Source organism: Cetorhinus maximus, chromosome X (assembly GCF_964194155.1).
Source record: "Cetorhinus maximus chromosome X, sCetMax3.hap1.1, whole genome shotgun sequence".
Lineage (NCBI taxonomy): Eukaryota > Metazoa > Chordata > Chondrichthyes > Lamniformes > Cetorhinidae > Cetorhinus > Cetorhinus maximus.
Window position 1 is genome coordinate 15,103,432 of NC_135917.1, and position 22,019 is coordinate 15,125,450.

The 22,019-nt window shown below is 44.6% G+C and overlaps 1 protein-coding gene across 1 annotated transcript in view; it reads right to left on the minus strand.

Moving 5' to 3' along the window:
• The window catches only part of LOC144672655 (vitamin D3 receptor-like), a 243,667-nt gene that overhangs the window by 113,323 nt on the left and 108,325 nt on the right, over positions 1 to 22,019 (minus strand). Inside the window, exon 6 of the mRNA XM_078534531.1 lies at positions 9,956 to 10,040. The gene's annotated coding sequence lies outside the window, so the exon portion shown is untranslated. The remainder of the gene's footprint in view (positions 1 to 9,955; positions 10,041 to 22,019) is intronic.

A 22,019-nucleotide genomic window follows, 5' to 3' on the forward strand; every position in this document is an offset into this window, starting at 1 on the left:
TAGAGAGAGCACGCACGAGAGATAGAGCGCACACGAGAGATAGAGAGAGCACGCACGAGAGATAGAGCGCGCACGAGAGATAGAGAGAGCATGCAAGTGCGAGAACGTGCACGCGTGTGCGACAGAGAAAGAGTGCATGACAGAGAGACTGCATGTTGGAGAGAGAGTTTCTGCTTTTGGATACAACGGATACAACTGCAGGACAGAGGTTTATTTGATATGCACAGTGAGATTAAAAAGAATCCAAACTCATTTGATCCTTCAGGCGTTTTCATTTCATCCTCTCCCAATACTTCTCTTATCAGATTTCCACTGGAAGCACTGTTAAGGAAGGCTCTGAAAGTAATTCAGGAAATAACTTTGGACCATCTTTCCCTATATGAATCAACCAACTGGTGTGAGATATTAGGTGGAATATTAAAGTTGATGTCATTCAAGATTATTTCAATTATGGGGAACCTCCATAATTCATACATACCCACAGCAGTTGTGAATTATGTTTTTCACTTCAAATAAACGATAGTAAAACCATCTCCACTAATGTAAGACTGGCAATTACTCTTCACCTCACTGTAGAATACTGTTTCAAAGCACATACCAAGTGAATATTCCCTTTAATACGTTTAGATGAACAACATTCTAATACATTTGGCAAAACAACATTGCACAAAATTGAATGGTAAAAAGCAGGGAGCTGGCAGTTGGGTTACCAAGTCTTGCTGGATGTATTTCTTGGGTTATCACCACATGATCTCCTCCCTCCATCTGCCCCACCCCCACACTCCTGCCATTGGTCACCCAATTTGCCCATACTTGCAGTGCACTGCCTTCCCATACCAACAGGGAGGTGTCAGCTGTGGCTCAGTGCATAGCACCCTCGCCTCTGAATCAGAGGGTTGTGGGTTCATGTCCCACTCCCGGAAACCAAGAACTGTGATTGTACTCGAAAGAGTTGCAATCTGTGACTGTTGATAACTCGAAAGAGTTTCCCATGCCAACAGGTTGACTGTCAAACAGTTGCATGAATTGCACTTTAAATCCCCATTTTACAAGGGTCATCAATAAACTGGGCTTCAACAGGTTGATGGATGGGGAAAATTTAATGCAGAAAAATGTTAGATGCTGCATTTTGGGATGAGGAATGAGATGACGAATTAAACACTAAATGGTACACTTTTTTTTGAAGTACAGATATATGGGTTCAGAGACACATACTTTTAAAAGGAGAGGGGGCAGGTTAATCAAGCTGTAAAGATATGGGATCCCAAGTTTTACAATTATGGACATAAGACCACAAAACCAAAAAGATATTAACCTGCACAAACCATTGGTCAGACCAGAGTAGAATATCTGTCCGGTTTGGCACCTTACTTTAGGAAGAATGCCAAGGACATAGTGAGGGTGTAGAAGGGATACACTGAAGGAGAGCGGGAAACATGACTGAGTTAGGTGGGATGCGAAATTTAGAATTCTTGACTACAGGTCGAAAGGCAGAGATGAAGTCAGCGGTGTGTTTGCAGCTTGTGGCAGGTTCATACTTCTAATACATTTGCATTCCGTGAATATTCGTTCATGCAAAACTTCTTTTAAAATTACATCCTACCTTCAAGATAAAGTCAGCAGCACATGAGAATCTTGTGGAACCCAGTTCATGTTTGTTTAAAGGTGGTGTGTACCAATCGGCTTTGTGTCGTTGTGTGTAAGGTCAGTGGTTTCTTTGTTTAACTCTATGGCACAAGGGAAGGGAGCAGGAGATCAGCAACTTGCAGGGAGACTCGGGACGCCAAGGGTGAATGAGTGGCGAGGGAGGTAGGGGTGTGGAGTGGGGGTCGAGCACGGAGGAGTGGAAGAGGGAAGGGCCTGGTGTCCTGGATGTGGTGGGGGTGGGGGTGTGGAGTGGGGTTCAGGAGCAGGGAGGAGTGGAAGAGGGAAGGGCCTGGTGTCCTGGGTGTGGTGGGGGTGTGGAGTGGGGTCAGGAGCAGGGAGGAGTGGAAGAGGGAAGGGCCTAGTGTCCTGGATGTGGTGGGGGTGGGGGTGTGGAGTGGGGTCAGGAGCACGGAGGAGTGGAAAGAGGGAAGGGCCTGGTGTCCTGGATGTGGTGGGGGTGGGGGTGTGGATTGGGTGCAGGAGCAGGGAGGAGTGGAAGTGGGAAGGGCCTGGTGTCCTGGATGTGGTGGGGGTGGGGGTGTGGAGTGGGGATCAGGAGCACAGAGGAGTGGAAGAGGGAAGGGCCTGGTGTCCTGGATGTGGTGGGGGTGGGGGTGTGGAGTGGGGTCAGGAGCAGGGAGGAGTGGAAGAGGGAAGGGCCTGGTGTCCTGGATGTGGTGGGGGTGGGGGAACAGTCAGTCAAGGTAAGAAAGTGAGAGCCCTAAAGGGCAATGCCAGTAATGTGTGTCCATCTCAGGGTGTTGGCTGGCAGAGTTCTTACAGGCTTCGTGTTCACCTCCAACATTTCAATTATCCCTGCGGAGAGTGATCTGGGACAATGTCCTTTACGATGCAGAGAAGGGTGGCCCAGCTGAGCCTGCAAGTTCACCCATGTCCCACAGAGTGGAGAGTACGACACTGGACATTAACCTGAACACTCAATAAAGAATGAATACAAAAACACAACATTGTTTCTTCCACAATAAAGCAAATATCCCCAACACCCCTGTAACAATGAATGGTACCAACACTGAGGTGTGCCAGTACATTAGCTCCCTGACTGAGCTCGTCTCAATAAATAACAACAATGCAGACACGAATAACGTGAAACCAATGTCATGTGAAATATTTACAGGCAAAATTTAATTTTGAAAAGCACCCATGCCATCTTTAAACTCTACAATCTTGTTTTATTGGCAATGGAGTTGGGCAGGAAAGGTGGGGCCATGATGTGCAGCCTTTGTTTGACCAGGAAGCTCTTTTCTAGCACATCTGTAGTTGCAGCATTGTCAGCTGATGGCGGGTTTCACCAATGAAACGCATTCCCTGACCTGATCACACCTGTTTTCCATGCACACCACCATTTTAATTCCAATCACATGGGAAAGAGGAAGAAGCAAGAGGGTGGAAGTGGTGCACAGTTCCGGTTCCGCGTGGGCCATTAACCAAATTCCGGCCACTAAGACATCAGGAATGAGAGGCTTTAATTATGAGGGGGCACTAGAGAAACCAGGGCTCGTTTTATTTAAGCAGAGAGGATTAAGAGGATATCTGATAGAATGGTTCGCAATTTTGAGGAACTTTGACAAGGTAAATTGGGAAAAGTGATTTCAACCAATCATTCCTAGAGTGCATAGATTTAGAATCACCACCAAATATGACGAAGTATTTAGGAGTTTCTCTTTCTTTACGAGGGCTGTTAGGACATGGAATGGCAGAAACAACTCTGGAGCAATTTTAAAAAGGACATGCATGAAATCACAAATTTAAATAATCGGAGCTTTTTGCCTTGAAGTGTACCCACTAAAAGTGCTTGAACGGAATATAATATTCAGTTTAATAGAGGATTTTAAAAAAATTATAAATTTACTCTTTTGGATTTTTGAAGCACCAATAGAATATGTAATTGTCGCTTAAGCACTACAACACGACCTCCAGAGGCAGAGATGACTACTTATTAAGATGGCTTCATTTGCTAACCCCCAGAGGAAAAGCACGACTGGCAGACCAACTAGATAGCAATCACCAGCATTACTTGCCATTGAGCCAGCCATTTTAGTGTGGCTGCCTATTTCAGTCATACAGACCAGCAATGTGGTATAGATACTACTGGCCTTCATGGAACTTTCCCCAACATACAGGTAGTAAAGTCACAAACACAGCCTGGTATCTGTAAGATCGCCTTGTACAGTTGCTTCAAACAGGCTTGCTACTTTCGAATTGCACATATGTACTTCGTGCTAGTCTCTAAATCCAGTCTGCAGTAGAAAACAGAACGATTTCAGAAGACAAGGAACTGGATCATATTGGAGAATCTGGGCCCCTATTAAAACAACCGGAATTCATATGAATGAGATACAAGAACAAAATATGAAACTAAACTAATCAAGAGCTCGTACTGATCAGTAGTTGTGTGTGTGTGTCTCCAGTTTTGTTCGTATGCAGAATACCTCTGCACTGCAACTGTACACATATATGTCATCTTAAAAGATGCTATTTCAAATATAGATTGGCTAACTGCTGAAATGGGGACCCAGCTGCTTGATGCTTTTCTGAGCCAATCCAAAAGGGCCACATAGAGCCTGCATAACATGCAAACTAATTGAAGGTCATATGCCTGCAAGACCATTCGCGGATAGGAGAACTTAAGAGGAGGCTTGTTTACAGAAATATTTATTGGCGGGGCCACCGTCATCATGACAAAGTGTTCAGGAAAATTTATTTGTTCACAAAACCCAATGTTTCAGTCATGAATAGTACTACGAGTTATATGTCAGTTACATAACATGGTTCTTAAGGTGTACAGATTTTCTCCCTCCCCCACCCCAGAGAAAAGGTTGTGGAAAAAGTGTTCAGCAAAGACTGTGTTTTTGATAAACACTTAACACTTAAGCAATCATGTGGGGAGAGCACCTGTGTACATAAACCTGAAGAAACACAAGCGTATTAGACTAGAAAAGTTACATTACACTATCAACGCATTAGATAAATAGCCCATATTAAAATCATTCCAATAAAGTTTAGCCAAAAAACCTATCAACCAATAATTTCTCACCTGTGGGAATAACCACAGGCAGCTGTGTCTCTGCAGAATAAACTCTCAAGTGACAACTATAGAAATGGGATAATAATCGTGAGAGATTGATTGACGGTAGTGACAAGTTAAATCTTTTCGTTCACATCATGCAGGCAAGGAGTTTCTGTTTCTGACTATTAGGAGTGAGAAACTGCAGAATTATGCATATTTCTTAAGGTTCTAACATTCTGGGAATAAACAGATGACATATGTTACACTTCTGATGTTGGTGCTGAAATGCTGCATTATTTAAATCATGCGCATGTTTTTGGACAAAGAGCACTCCTCACCCTTTTTGTAGTGTATAGTAAAGTACAGCATAACATCTACGTGAGGTCCCACAACTCTTAAATATAGCAGGAGTGAAGTATATGGTACCTGGCCATAGCATATATTAAGTGTGAAAGAATATGTGAACAGTCTACAAACTACGAGGAAGACTAATCACCACAAAACAGCATCTGGTCACTGCTACATACATACTTCAAGTTGCAATTCTAACCCCAATTAATTTTCCTTCCATAATTATCTGAATCAAGTTAGCAATTGTCAAAGGATTCAGCTACATCTTGCATTTATATAGCATCTTTAATGCAAAAAAGGGGCTTCATAGATGTGTAATCAGTCAAAAATGGACAATGAGCTAAAGGAGGAGGCCAAAAACTTGGTCAAAGAGTTGAGTTTTAAGGAGACTCAAACAGGAGCAGAAGGTGGAGAGGGAGTTAAGAGAATAGTGCCACATAACCAATGACTGCTAAATATCATTCTAGTGTCTATCTCAAACTAAGTGGCAATGCATTATTCCATATCAGCAATGCACAACAGTCAGAACATCGAAGTGGTGAGGTGGGAGTGACTGCCCTGGACATCAAGGCCGCATTTGACCGAGTGTGGCATCAAGGAGCCCGAGCAAAACTAGAGTCAATGGGAATCAGCGGGAAAACTCTCCGCTGGTTGGAGTCATACCTACCACAAAGGAAGATGGTTGTGGTTGTTGGAGGTCAATCATCTCAGCTCCAGGACATCACTGCAGGAGTTCCTCAGGTTAGTGTCCTCGGCCCAACCATCTTCAGCTGCTTCATCAATGACCTTCCAAGGTCAGAAGTGGGGACGTTCACTGATGATTGCACAATGTTCAGCACCATTCGTGACTCCTCAGATACTGAAGCAGCCCACGTCCAAATGCAGCAAGCCCTGGACAATATCCAGCCTTGGGCTTTTTTAAAAATTCATTTATGGTGGGCCTCGCTGCCTAGGCCAGCATTTATTGCCCATCCCTAATTGCCCTTGAGGTGGTGGTGAGCTGATTTCTTGAACCGCTGCAGTCCATGTGGTGTAGGTACACAGTGCTGTTAGGGAGGGAGTTCCAGGATTTTGACCCAGTGACAGTGAAGGAACGGTGATATATTTCCAAGTCAGGATGGTGAGTGACTTGGAGGGGAACTTCCAGGTGGTGGTGTTCCCATGTGTCTGCTGCCCTTGTCCTTCTAGATGGTAGTGGTCGTGGGTTTGGAAGATGCTGTCTAAGGAGCCTTGGTGAGTTCCTGCAGTGCATCTTGTAGATGGTACACACTGCTGCTACTGTGTGTCAGTGGTGAAGGGAGTGAATGTTTGCGGAAGGGATGCCAATCAAGCGGGCTGCTTTGACCTGGGATGGTGTCAAGTTTCTTGAGTGTTGTTGGAGCTGCATTCATCCAGGCAAGTGGAGAGTATGCCATCACACTTCTGACTTGTGCTTTGTAGATGGTGGACAGGCTTTGGGGAGTCAGGAGGTGAGTTACTTGTTGCAGGATTCCCAGCCTCTGACTTGCTCTTGTAGCCACAGTATTTATGTGGCTAGTCCAGTTCAGCTGACAAGTGGTAAGTAACATTTGCACTACAAGTACCAGGCAAAGACCATCTCCAACAAGAGGGAATCTAATCATTACCTCTTGACAGTCAATGGCATTACCATCACTGAATTCCCCACAATCAACATCCTGGGGTTACCATTGACCAGAAACTGAACTGGTGATGGAATATTCCCCACTTGCCTGGATGAGTGCAGCTCCAACAACACTCAAGAAGCTCGATACCTTCCAGGACAAAGCAGCCCCGCTTGATTGGCACCCCATCCACAAACATTCACTCCCTCCACCACTGACGCACAGTAGCAGCAGTGTGTACCATCTACAAGATGCACTGCAGGAATTCACCAAGGCTCCTTAGACAGCACCTTCCAAACCCACGACCGCTACTACCCAGACTGCGCCCGCCGAACGAAACATCGCGAGACAGCGTGGTGACATCGGGACGCATGCACCGGCATGTCGGACCTGCTACCGCATGCTGACTGAAAAATCCTGCCCTATATTTCTATTCCTTCACTGTCGCTGGGTCAAAATCTTTGGAGTCACTCCCTAACAGCACTGTGGGTGTACCTACACCACATGGACTGCAGCGGTTCAAGAAGGCAGCTCACCACCACCTTCTCAAGGGCAACTAGGGATGGGCAATAAATGCTGATGCCCATATCCCATGAGTGAATTTAAAAAAGCCATTATGATAGAATTAAGAAATTGCAGGCATAAATGGAGTGAATCCAGGTAGTTATGTCATTTTCTCCACTATATTACTGCAAAATCTGGGGATAGATTTTCATCCTTGAGGTGGGTGGCAGGAGTTGGGAAATTTCCCAGCTTGGCCTGCCCACTTCAGGAGAAAGTGCCAGCAAACACGGGATTTTCATTCCATGGACAGGTCAGGAGGTGGGGGGGTGGGGGCGCAGTGTGATAACAGGAGTCAGGCCCGCTGCCCCCGAAAGTGTTCAGAGGCAGCCACAGGTGCTGCTAGGTGCCAAGGCAGGCTGTTTAGAAGGCCCACTGCGGTGCTCTGGGACTTTGCCCCAGTGGTAATGATGACAGCAAAACAAAGAACATCCCTCTTGCCCTCACACCCCCTCGACACTCCCCAGGCCCTATCCATGCCAACTCATGGCACCTCATGCACATACCCACCCTCCAGGCCCTTCATCCCCTCCTTGCCAAGATATGCCCATTCACCCGTTTCTCATGGCGACTCATACCCTCCTTGCTAATCCATGGCACTTCCATACCCATCAACATTGTGAATCTATTCTGTCAATTGCTTAGAATAAAGCCATCAATCAAGCAATGTTTTCCTGGGGCACAACATTCAACAATTTACTGGATATCTAAGTTTTCAGCCCAGAGTGCATAATGTGGTTTGGCTGAGAGCCCAGCCATTATTCTGTTGAAACAGCTACGCATCAGAGAAAACATTGCTTGATTAACAGTTCTTGCTGAATTGGGTTCCTGCCTCCATCTTATTTTTTCCTACACCTCCACAGAATCTCCCCAACTCCACGAAAATCCAGCCCCTGGGGGAAACTTTCCCCCTCTCTTTGGGGGGGGGGGGGGGGGGAGTTCAGGAGCGGTGCGGGCAGGCGCACCTCCGATCGGCGCCCCCAATTGGGGGCGTGCCGCCATTTTACGCGGGCAGGCTATGCGTTCCCTGTGCAGGTCAGGGGTTGGATTCCCTCAGCCAAGAGTGCACTCTTCCATGCAAATGTGCGAACGAGTGCACTGATCTCCCTGAGGCTAAGTGCTGCCTCAGGGAGATCAGCTCCAATTTAAAAATAGTAAGCAAATGATATCAACATTTCCCTGACATGTCCCCTCATGTGACACTGTCGCATGAGTTGGGACATGTCCATCACTTCCACTGAAATCTTTATTAAATATTTTAAAACCCTCATGAAACCTCATCTCGCCCATGGGTGAGGTTTGAGGCTTTTTCTGAAGCCCACTAGGGCTCCCGGCCTGCCCGCCAACCTTAAGGTTGGATAGTCAACCCTGTCAATCACCTCAATTGTTTTATTAATGGCCTCAATAGGCCATTGACAGGTCGGTGGGCGCACAGCTGACTCAGCTGCGCCCCCGCTGACCTGAAAATGGAAATGATGCGGGATGATGTCGGGAGCTGCGCCCGACGTCATCTTACGCGTCGGCGAGCAGGCCCCGCCCCGCTCGCCGACCAGAAGCTCCTCCCCCTGGTGTGTGAATTGATAACTTATGCAAATTCTTGTATCTTCTAAACACATTGGAACAACCTACAAATCAACAGAACTTCTGCTTTTAACTTACGATGCATTATAGGAGTGCGGCTTACACATTAGATTTTACAAGTACATCTTGAATGGTTATGCAATGTATCCAAAAATACGAATATACAACCTCATTAAAAGTCTTTGCTCTATCAACGAAAGTTACGAGCTGAAATGACAAAGCAATAAGCAACCATCTGCAAAGCAGTCAGCGTTTTAAGTAGCTCCCTCTCCTATATACCTGCTCAGCAGATAGGGAAGGAGGTTGAACAATTCTTCTCATGACTATTTTAGCATGATTTAGAAATTAACATCCTTTCTTATACATAAATCCTTGAATCATCAACTTTCAACCTTCAGGGGAAGGGAGGAAAAAAAGCTACAAGCAAAATACTGCAGATGCTGGAAATCTGAAACAAAAACAAAACTAGCTGTGAAAATTCAGCAGATCTGACAGCATCTGCGGAAAGACAGAGTTAACGTTTCGAGTCCGTCTGACTCTTCAAAAAAAAAGCTATCTTGTTTCAAACCCATTTCAAAACTGAAACCAATTTTATGGTGCTAATAATTACTACCTAACCACTGTGAATCCGAGTTAGAGCAAATTAGAGAGAGCAAAGAGTACCATTTTCCGAGGAGTCTTCAAATACTAAATCACAATACCATACTAATCAACAGATTAGAGCATACAGACAGCAATAAAAAAGGATCAAGCAGCAATTCATTGCACAAAAAGCATATTCCCCGTCTCATGAAGCTGCAGCATTTATTCCTGCTGCCCCTTCCTCCCTATAGAACACAGTTACACCAAGTTCACTTTACAATCTCAGCTGAGATCCAGAGAGAAAAAACATAAACGAATAGAAACCAAAGCCTGCAACCTATACTGAAATTGTGGAAGAAGTTTTACTTTACTGTTAAGCTCAAAGCCTCTCAATTTCTCACTCACACAGACGAGTGCTTACATATCATGAAAATAATTGTCCTTAAAGAAATATACCATACCCAATCACTTAACTAGAAATTCAAGTCACTGCTTGGGGATTGAAAGTAGAGAAGGATAGTCGTTTTCTATGTACATCACTGTGAAGGATGATATGTAGTTCTGTACTGGGAAGTGACCTCACCTGGTCCCAATTTCCTCTCTATTATGGACTCTCCAGCAGGCTCTTTCTGGCACCCGGTCTCCTGCGACTTCCAATCTTTTGCTCCCTGTGTGCAGGAGTGGCAGTCAGTGCGCAGAAAAATTGAAAACTTTCCTCTCTCCAGAGAGCTGCAGTAGCTGAAATGACTCACTTATGAAATGCACTTGAGAATTTTTTTCAGGTTCTTTTGGCTGTCTGCTATATGTAAATATGTTATATATATTCATATATATCTGCGCTAACTCCCACTTCAAATTATTCCAGCAGCTTTTACAGCCACCATTGGAGAAAGAAGTTAGTTAACGCAGATGGAATACTCTCTCAGATTATCAACCCAAATCAAAACTGAACTGTTAAAGACAGTATTGCAAATTAATAAACACACCCACTACCCTCTCAATCTAGAGTCCACAGGGACTCAAGTATGTGGAGGGGGGAGGGCACAGGGAGGTGTACTCTGTACCATGACGTCCTGGAAAAACTGCTTCACCTGGGAAAATGCAAACATGAACACAACTGCCTTGTTTGCCACTCAACTATGCCACACATGTGAAAATGTCTTTTCTCTTGCTAACTAATGATGAACTACCTCCCTGTAATTTCTGGGCGATTTTCCCTGTCTTTAAGTGCTAAGGTATTGTCACAGTGATTGTACATTTTCAAAAGGAAAAATGAGACATTATACAGAGGAAAATAAACCTTTGACTAAGGGACAAGGGGTAATTTGTGAAGTGGTTCATTTTGATCACTAAGATTCGTTGGACATCCATGTGCACAGTCATGCAAAGACATGCAAAAACACACGCAGAAGCCCAAGTTCCAGTGCAAATAGTGGGCTCCCATGCAAGTTATACTGCCACTGTTTCCCAAAACTGGATTCTACTTCACATCTGTATCACTGTTACAAAACTATAATAATTTTCATATTATTGTGGGTTATTGTAAGGTAGGTTTATGGGATGAGTATGGATGATTCCGTCTGTGTGTGATTTAATTGAGTCGGAGTCTGCTAGACTGCAAGCTTGAAATTATCAAATGAAGTTAGGGGTAAAAGGCATTTGAAATGCTAATGAGTAAACATGGATGAGGTCTTAGCATATAAGGTGTGAAGGAAATTTGCATTTTTAGATAAATGAAGGAGTTGTTTGGATTTCAAAGGGATGTAGGATGTTAAGATAAGCAAGGTCATGCTGTGTGTTTATTTTTCCCAAAAGGAAAGAGGTCATATTGGCAAGAGGAAAGGTTTTTATATTATGGGAAAAGTAACTTTGTAAAGACATATGGAACAATGGAGTTTACAGATTAAAGAGAGAGAAACATATATAAAGGGGAATGAAACACCGTGTTGGGAGGGCCATGTAATATCTAACAGGAGTGTATGAAACAGCCTTGAAGACTCTAGTAATTTTTGCAAAGTCTGCTGTGTCCAGTAACTAAAGTTGGAGAAAAGCCTTTGGAATTCCACTGTTGAGTGGGTGCTCTGGTAACTTGCTGGCTTGCTTTTTAAATTTAAAATCTATTTTGGACTGTTGCCTTAAAGGGGGTGTGTAGTTGGGAGTTAGGTTAATTAAGAATTTCATGATTTGTTATAGTATTAAGTAACTGTAATCTTATGTATGTGCTTGAAATCTTTTCTTATGTTAATACATATTTTAATGTAATTTTTAAAATCTCTAAAGGTCTTAGTGGACTTATTACTTCTGAATTCAATGCACACATCTTCTCATAATAAATACAATTTGCAAAACCATTGTGATAGCGTGTCCAAGTTTCCCTTATGGATTTGGTCCACCGGGCATGCATCACCTGCCACATCATAACAATCACATTACACATTTCTCAATGTAAAGCTGCTGTGACCTATGTAGAACATTTAAAGAACACATTTGAACATAGAAACATAGAAAGATATAAGTCACAGAAGGAGACCATTTGGCCCATTGTGTCCGTGGTGGCTGAATGAGAGACATCTAGTCTAATCTCACCTTTCACCTTTGGCCATGTAAGGTTACAATATCTCAAGTGCATAACCGAGTGTTTTTTAAATGCAGTGAGGGTTTGTACCTCTATCACTCTTTCAGGGAGTGAGTACTAGATCCCCACTGACCACTGGGTGAAAAAGCTATTCCTCAACTCCCCTGGAATCATAGAATGATTACAGCACAGAAGGAGGCCATTTGGCCCATCCTGGCTATGCCGGTTCTCAGAAAGAGCAACACACGTGGGCCCACTCCTTCATCTTCCTCCGTAACCCTGCAATATTTTTTCTCATCAGATAATTATCCAGTTACCTTTTGAAAGCCCCGATTGAATCTGCCTCCACCATACTCTCGGGCAGTGCATTCCAGCTTCCAACCACTCGCTACGTTAAAAAGATTTTTCTTCATATTGCCGTTGCTTGTTTTGCGAATCATCTTAAATCTGTGCCCTCTGGTTCTCAATCCTTCTGCTAATGGGAATGGTTCCTCTCTACCTACTCGGTCCAGAACCCTCATGATTTTGAGCACTTCTAACAAATCTCCTCTCAACCTTCTCTTCGAGAACAGTCCCAACTTCTCCAATCTATCTATGTAACTTAAGTTCCCCATCCCTGTGAATCTTTTCTGCACCCTCTCTAATGCCTTCGCATCCTTCCTCAAGTGTGGTGCCCAGAACTTAACGCAATGTCCGGTTGAGGCTGAACCAGTGTTTTTTTTTAAAAGGTTTAACATAACTTCCTTGCTTCTGTGCTCTATGCCCCTGTTTATAAAGCCCAGGATCCCCTATGCTTTATTAATTGCTTCCTCAACCTGTTCTGCCACCTTCAATGATTTGTACACATATACTCCCAGGTCCCTCTACTCCTGCATCCCTTTTAGAATTATACCCTTTATTTTATATTATATCATATTCCTCGTTGTTCCTACCAAAATGAATTACTTCACACTTCTCTGCATTAAATTTCATCTGCCACCTATCTGCCTATTCCACCAGGCTGTCTATGTTCTCTTGAAATCTATCACTATCCTCCTCACAGTTCACAATGCTTCCAAGCTATATGTGTCATCCTTAAACTTTGAAACTGTGCCCTGTGTATCCAAGTTTAGGTCATTAATGTATTTCACAAAAAACAGGGGTCCTAACCCTCTAATCCTTCCACCTTAAATCTATGTCCCCTACTTACTGACCTCGCTCTGCTAAGGGAAATAGCTCCTTCCTCTCTCTATGTCCCTCGTTATTTTATATACCCCAATTAAATCTCCCCTCAGCTTCCACTATTTCAAAGAAAACAACCCAGCCTCCATTCTTTCCTCATAGCTAAAATTCTCCATTCCTGGCAATATCATCAGAAATGTCTTCTGTACCCTCTCTAGTATGAATGCATCCTTCCTGTAATACAGTGACCAGAACTGTATGCAGTAGTCTAGCTGCGTCTAACTACTGTTTTATAGAGTCATAGCATAACCTTCCCTGCTTTTATACACTCTTGGCTAATAATTCCTTCTTAATCGGCTTATCACCTGTCCTGCTGCCTTCAGGGATCTGTGGACATACAGTCCAAAGCCCCCCAGTTCTCTACACTTTGGATTTCCATGAAATAAAACTAATACAACAACTTGCATCTATGTAGTGTCTTTAAATGAAGTAAGACATCCCAAGGTGCTTTGCATGAGCATTATCAAGCATGATTAGACACTGAGCCACACAAGGCAACACGAAGAGGTAGAAGGTTGAGAGGGGAATTGAGGAGAAATTTCTTCACCTAGAGGGTGGTGAGAGTCTGGAATTCACTGCCTGGAAGGGTGGTTGAGTCAGAAACTCTCGTAATATTTGAGAAATATTTAGACATTCACTTTTGTTGTCATAGCCTCCAGGGCTATGGGCCAAGCACTGGAAAATGGGACTAGTGTAGTCAGATCTTTGTTGACTGGCATGGGCATATTGGGCCGAATGGCTTCCTTCTGTGCTGTAAACATCTATGAGGACAAAGGCCAAAAAGCTTGGTCAAAGAGGTAGGTTTTATGGAGGAGAATGAGGCAAAGAAGTTTATTTAGGGAGGTAATTCTAGACCTTAAGCCCTAGACAGCTGAAGCAATGGCCACCAATGATGGGGTGAATAAATCAGGGATGGATAAGAGGCCAGAATTGGAGGAGTGCAGAGAACTCAGAAGGTTGTAGGGTTGAAGGAGATCACAGAGACAGGGAGGGGTGAGGCCATGGAGTGATTTGAAGACAAGGATGAGAATTCTAAAATAGAGTCAATGTAGGGTCAGCAAGCAAAGGGGTGATGGGTGAACAGTACTTGGTGCGAATTAGGATCCAGACAGCAGAGCTTTGGATACGCTCAAGTTTACAGAGGGTGGCAGGTGGAATCCAAGACTAGCACAAACCCCAGATACTTCCTCCTCTATTACCTATGTTGATCTGATGGCAAACTTTCTTCTTAACTTTGCTTTCTCAGTGAAGGCTACAAAAAACTAAACTCTGAATTCCAGTAAAAACATTGTGCAGCTTACATTGGAACATATACTAATACACCATAATCACTCAAAGTACACATCAGTTAATGGCATCTGATTTATGGAAACGTTCTGTTAAAGGCAAATTAGGTTCACCAGGAATTCATTCTCTGCATACTTTAATGGGAAAATTATTGGTTTGTAGAAAAATTCAGACAGAGGTTTGTTGGTTTATGGAAACAGTTCTTGGCAAATACTCCTACTGGATTAGCACAGAGATTTCACAGATGGAAGCACTTTAAACAAAAGTCTTATTTGCATGTATCTAAACTACTACAGTGAGCCTCCTCAAGCAATTAGAGAGATTTAAGTACAAATATGTTCAGCCAACACCATTTGATATTTTACAGAATATATCCTGCTATTGCCACAATTTATACATTGCTCTCAAAGGATGCAGATCAGAGATAAGACAAGGTAAGAATTTTAGAACTCTGGAAATAGCAGGTCAAGATTAGTTCACATACTTGTGTGTTCTCTTAAAGTCTCAGGCCTACGGCATGCAATCTAAAGCTTGAACAGATAATTGATCCCTTACGAAAACTTAAGTCTCCTAAAGTTGAGAATCCTGAGTTGGCATTTCAAATTGTATTACCAAAATAATCTTGCTCACTTCTTTACAAATCCAGTGTTTGATTGGATATGGTCATGAGTTGAATAGTTAATGACAATAGTATGGATAACATCATCAGAATAGCTCACTAGGCAGAGAGGAAGCAACACATTTTATAGTTTTACTAGTGTGTTGTGGCACAGCGGATGGTAAATGCTGAGCTGCTCAAATCCCAGAGGGAAACTTGAAACAGCTGCCACAACTGTTTTTGCAATTTGTATTTTTATTTCCAGATGCTTGCCTTGAATTCAATAGTAATAAGTTCACTGAGTCTTAAGAGGTTTTTTTTTACAAAACTAAACATTTATTAATAAATGATTTTAAGCATATACATAGGTCTACAAATTACTACTATGATAACTCCTTGGTCTCTTAATTAATGTGACTCCAAATTACACCTCAGTTAAGGCAACAGTAAAACAATATAGATTTCAACAGATCCAGGCAAAGCACACAATACCCAAGACAGTGATATTCAAAGTGAATTCTCTTAGCTTTGATTCCTGGAGACAGCAGCTTGGTACACAGAGGCTGGAGGCTTTTCACACTTGTTGGATCTTAGAATGCCTTCTTCCTTACACATAACCTCATCTCCTTTATTCAAGTTTCTCCCTTTTTAATGTAAATCCCACTGTTCCAATATGTCTTTGCAACTTTACTTTTTCTAGAATATAAATCTTTCCTAGCACTCATATTATCAGTAGTCTTTGGGAAAAATAAACACACTGTTTGGCTTAGCCTCTGTTGGCTAGGTGTAACACCTTACCATCTCTTTGAAATTCACTACTCTGGTTTATCTAAAAATGCAGATGTTCTTCACACCTCACATTCTAAAACTTCAACCATGTTTACGTATTTAGCATTTCAAACCTAGTTTCCCTTCTGATACATGAAAGCACCCAGACCAGCTGTCTGTAATTCAGTTAAAACACACACACACACACACACAAACTAATCCAAACCCCACTATTAACCTACCTTTACAATAAATTATAATATTATGAAAATTATTATATTTTCATGACAAGTGCATCCCCGAAAGTGCTGTTCACAGTATGTTGGGGGATATTATGCACAAAATATTTATTTTCTATTACGGGATGGTTGTGTAACCTGGTTCAACCCTTTAAGGCTACAAGTTTAATTTCTGAACATGGGTCAGTTAGAAGTTAATGGTCATTGGTGAGGGAAGTTTGCAGGGATTTGCAAATTCTTAGCTTCAGCTCAGAAAGAACCAACATGAAATAATTCCTTATGTTCACTGATTTTGTTCATGGCAGATTCGATGATGTATTAGATGATGAAAGGTAAGACACATAACAGGTGGAATTTAATGCAACTGATGTGGGTCCCACCCACCATTTGGAGAACATGTGGGAAACTCTCGTCGCTTCTGAAAGGGAGGTCAACATTGGGCATTCCCCAGGATTTTGGATGCCAGGGATAGAAACCCTGCCTGGCCAGAGCTACTGGCTGACCAGAGGCAAGGGCAGGGGGTGGTTTTCAGTGGCCACCCTCTTCCCTATGCTGGGTCCTTGGATCAGGTACTAAGCACCTTTAAAAGCAAGAGCCCCCACCCCCCACCCCCAAAGAAGGCCAGACAAACCCCACAGTCTTTGCTGGGCAGTCTTTGGAAGGTACAGGAAAGCCAAGTCACTCACATTTAATCCCTAATGAATTCCATTGGGCTCAGGGATACTTGGTGTCATTTGGCCCAATAATGAGCATAAATGACATCCCGCCGTATGCGGATGAGCTTTCCCACATGGGCCCCTTCCACCTCAGACTGAATCATGGGAGGTTTTCTCACCGCTGGGAGACTGACTCGCGGTCTCTTTCACGTGATTAAGTGGGCCCGGATGCCATGTTTCCTGCTGCGATGGGCTGCAATAAATCCAGTCCAATCTGCTAAGATGGAGGTGGGGTCCCTCAAGGCCAAAGCTCCAATTGTTCAGAAACCTAAAGCCCAGGATATATTGTTTGATTAGGGAACTTTGCAAATGTGCTTGTCAGTTTCATATTCCAGGTCAGCAGAAAACATCATTTTTGGGTTGTTTTGCATCTGTACAAGTCTACTTATGTTAGAATATCTTGAGTTTTATCATGTTGATCACTTTTTATCAGAGGACAGATTGGTTTATAATGATGGGGGAGTTTGTTTAATAATGATAAAGGGTACAAATTTCAACTCCATAGGGCCACCTCCAGCTCCGGAGCCTGGGGGTTTTGGGGGCATGCATGTAAAAGCGTCTGTTGTCACAGCAACTCGGACTCCTTGCCGGGCTGGTTGGCTCAGTTGCCTGGACAGTTGGTGTGGATCAGATTTGATCCCCAATCCAGCAGGGGTGGATTTGGGAGGCGGGGGTGGATTTGGGATGTGCCTCCTTGCCCTACCTGTGGTGGAGATTGTGGTGCTGTTGATCGGACCTGACTTCAGGCAGAGAACTAAAGGAGAATAAGTGGTGGGGCCTTGTCATTAGTGCTGTGCTTTTGCTCTCTCTTTTCCTCTGGGGTTGCTGTGGCTGGGCAAGCTGCAGTCCCTGGGCATCTGAAATCAGAAAGGGAAGGTGAGAGAAAGGATGTGGCATTGGAAACAAGTCCATGTTGACACCATCAACAGCTTGCTCATCCTGCCAGATAGCAGGATGAGGGCGAGTTGGGAGTTGAGAAGTAGCACAAAGCAGGAACACACATAGTGACACTGGATGCTACAGGCCCCATCACAGCCAACTCCATGATGCAGAGAGCCATCTCCTCCGCAGGGAGTCCCCCACCAGTTCCGCTCTGCTCCTTTCTGTTGTGTGCTACCTTGTCCTGCAAGAGAGAGGGTAGAATGTCAGTCATTATGTTACACTGTGTCTGGGTGATGTGCCAGCACCAGCTGAAGTTATGTGGAGGCATCAAGAGTTGGGTGGCTGGCAGTAGGTGTGTGAGGGTGAGGTGGAGGATTTGGGTGTTAGGCATGAGTCCTGCGTACCAGAGGCTAATAATGGGAGAGTGGTGAGGGTGTGGTGCGTCGACATTGCCAGGTCCTTGGGTCCAGGTGCTGTGAACTGACCTTCCTGATCACTTGCTCCAAATCATTTTTGAGGGTTGTCCTTGAGGACGTCCTGCCCTTCCCCCCACAACAGAACCATGGTCTCTTTGTTCCTGTCCACCTCCACCACTAAGGCCTCCAATGCCCCATCCATGAGCCTGGAGCCCTCTCTCTGCCCTGGTACATTGTTTCAAATTGCAGCAGCAGCCTCCAATCATTCAGTACTTCCCTTTAAGGAGGGCAGACAATCTTTAAGAACAAAAGCCTGGCTGCATCACTTGCGATCAGCGTAATGCTGTTCAGCCCCTGCTGAGCGCAGAGGCAATTGGCAGCATGGTAGCTGTTCAGCTCTGTGCTACAAATCTTCTGGTGGCAGCACCAAATTTGTGTGCTGCCCACCTCTACCGGAACCAACACAGGTAGGTTGCAAATCACAACCCCTGTGCCTGATTAACAGTGCCATCCAACTCTTAGTCTCAAGTGTTTTTAATCTAATATTCAGTTTGGCATTGGCTTCTTCAATTCACAGTACACCAAGGGTTAAAGACTAATCTCACTCAGAGATCATAGAGTTAAGCTGGAACAAAAGTGTAGCAATGATTGCTGGTTGGTCACCTGACAGTTTATTTTGGAAGAATCCAATTACTTAATTCAAATACAAACAGTCTATGCCATATGTTCAGATACACGTCTGTTTGGTAACCTTTATAATTTAACAGTTGCTTTGATTCACAAAGCTCCAGTAACTGTTTCGGAAGTATTTATTAGCATTCTGGCAAGCTTGATTTGGAGGTTAGTTGAAGTACATAACTCTCGTGGTTCATAAAAAGGGAAAAAGAAATCATACTGCAAAAAAACACCCCATAGTTTTAGCAGAGATTTATTAATTATATTATCTTCTACTATGAGGAGATAATAGAGCTCAACTCCTATCAAAACGTTTGTTTATTATTCTCGTGGACATACGATTAATGATTAATCCAAGTGTTCGGCAATTAAAGCCCACAGCAAGGTCTAGGGTACATGATTGAACTGGTACCTGAGGTAATGATTGAACTAGTACCTGAGGTAATTTAAGGGCAGATCCTCCGTTCATTACCCTAGGTATGCTACAATGCTTCACCTACATCTCAGAGCTACTGCAAATATTCTCAAGCAACAGAGAGCAAGGACTCCAACCAGGAAGTCAAAATCTTGAATAAATTAATATTAAATTTAATAATACAAGTAATTGAATGAAAGACAACCTGGTTAAACCAACAAAAAGAGATTAATTGTATATCAAGAGAGCTTTATATATAATCTATATGCAGAATTCTAAATATTTTCGACGGAATCGTCCCAGATTTGCACTAAGTGCAGTAGCGGGCAGGAAAAACAACGCTTTTACCCACTGGCTGCAATGGCGGCTTCTCACGCTGTATCGTTCCAATACCCCTTCATTAATTATGCATTCCTGGGAAACACACTGTTTCCATGGCGGGCCAGCTCTCATTCGCCCGCCACGCCATCACCTCGCTGCCTCATCACGCCAGGCGCCATATTTAAAGTGCAGCCGCACACACACCTCTCAGTGCTTCCAGCCCACGACTGCTGTGCAGAAGGCATGGCCCCAAAAGGCAAAGAGACTGTAGCCCCAGATTTAATGACGCGTCCATTGAGTGCCTTTTGGACACATTGGAGGCCTGCAGTGATGTCCTCTACCCTGCTCTGGCTGCAGGATGGACAACATCATCAGCAATCTGGCTTGGGAGGCAGTGGCAGCGGTGGGTCAGCGCCAATGCCCTGCAAAAGAGGACAGCCACCCGGTGGCACAAGAGGATGAATGATCTCCTCTGTTCTGCCAGGGTAAGTCACTCTTCACATCACTCTCAACTTACACACTCACAAACCCATCACACATCCACAGGGATCTCACACCTCAAGTGACAACACCACTAACTCTCAAACACACCCTCACATCTCCATCAGATTCATACCCTCTGGAGGTCACGTCTTTATCCCATCCATGGCTCCGCTCACCACACAAACATTCCACACAGTGCCATGTGTCCTGCTCACACTCTCTCCATCTGTTTTCATGCAGGAGAAGCTAGCTCACAACAGCAGGGAAAGGTCACATGGGTGAATATATTTTGTCACTTTATAATCTGGAAATATATGCACTCTCACTGAATAAAATGTAATGGTGTCTTTCAGCTTCATTGACAGGCTTTGCGAGTCCTCCCACAGTATCCCCCCAACTAGCAGTTCAGCTGCCAGCCCATGAGTGATTCTGGAACGAGGTGTGTATGTGTGTGTGGGGAGGTAGGGCCTTTCAGAGCCTCGTGCAAGCACTCTCACACACACATGGATCGTACCTGTATCATGACAATCCCACCCCCATCTGCATTAACCTCCCTGGCCACTTCCCTCCCACCCCCAGGGTCCGTGTCTGCCTCTGAGTCCTCACCAACCAACCACCCTCACTGTCCCTTCTACCCTTGCACGTTCACCTGGACACTATCGCCACTGCCCCCCGCTCCTCCCTGAACTCCTCCCCCAGTTTAGTCCTTCCACCACCCACCTCGGATGCCTCCCCCCCACCATTAGCCCTTCCCTGACTCTTTCAGACACCCTTACTTCTTCCGCCACCCTTAGTCCTTCTATCTCCCTCCACCCTTACTCTCTCCCCTCCTCCCTCCGCACTCCTTCCTCTCCCCAGGCCCCTCCCTCCACCTGGACTCCCTCCCCTCTCTGCATGCCTTCTCCCCTCTGAACTCCTTCCCTTACACCATTCATCCCCATAACACCTACCTCCCCAGTTGCCGTCTTCTCCCGCATTAGCCCCTCCTTCCCCCGTAGTCCCTCCCCCACCTCCCAACCACCCCCCCAGACCACTTCCTTCCCCCCTCCCAACCTCAGCCCCTGACACCTCCTTTCCCCTCTCCCAACCTCACCCCCGCCCCCACCAACACCTCTCCCTCTGCTAGTCGGCCCTAGACTTTCCTTTCCCACCCCCAGTGTATCTTCCTCTCCCAAACACAGCTGGCCCTTCCTCTCCACCCCCTCAACCACCATCCGCTGTGAGCATCAATGGCGACTTTCCACCTTCCGTGAGTTGCTTCACAGAGAACCATGTCCACGAGAATCCACCCAGCATGCGATACACATTCCTCCAGCGTGCCACTGCTGTTGGGCTCCAGCATCTTCTGTTCCTCGGATGTCCCCGATGTGAGTAAGTCCCGGCTTCTGCACGTCACACTTGTCGAGACGTGTTCTACACCAGCGTGTTTTCCTGCCAACGTGGGCGGATGATCCAGCGAGGGGGATGATCCCGGCAGGCTGGGCTTATAATGATATGCTGATGTATTACAATGAGGTTCCCGATGTCCGACAGTGGGAAATGCGGCCCACCATCGACAGGCTGAGCTGCAAACTGGCTTCACGATGTCGTAAAGCCGATTTTTGGCCTTCTTGCCATGTTGCCCACTCACACCGCCGAACATGCCCGACAACAGTGGGCACAGAAAACTCCCCTCTTTGTGTATAACTTGCATACAGTATTTTAGGACTTAACCTTTCCAGTGAACTGATGCAAAAGGGCTAGACTGGCAAGAGTAGAGGTCAGGACAAGAAAGCACATAAATAAATGTGTCAAGGCTAAGGAATAATTATTGCAAATTAAGATTAAGGCTATAATCTACAGATTATTAGTCATGTTCTGCCTCATTCTACAAAAAGCCCATGTAATGTTTTTCTTGTGACAGCTGTAGATAACAGTCACCTAATGGAACTTTCTAATATTATGTAACAGTCTCTGATGCTGCTTGACAGTCACTGCTACAGTTGCTCTCTCTGACTGTTGAATTTCTGCCTTTAGACCAGAGGGTGGCTGTGCAGAGTAATTCTCACTTC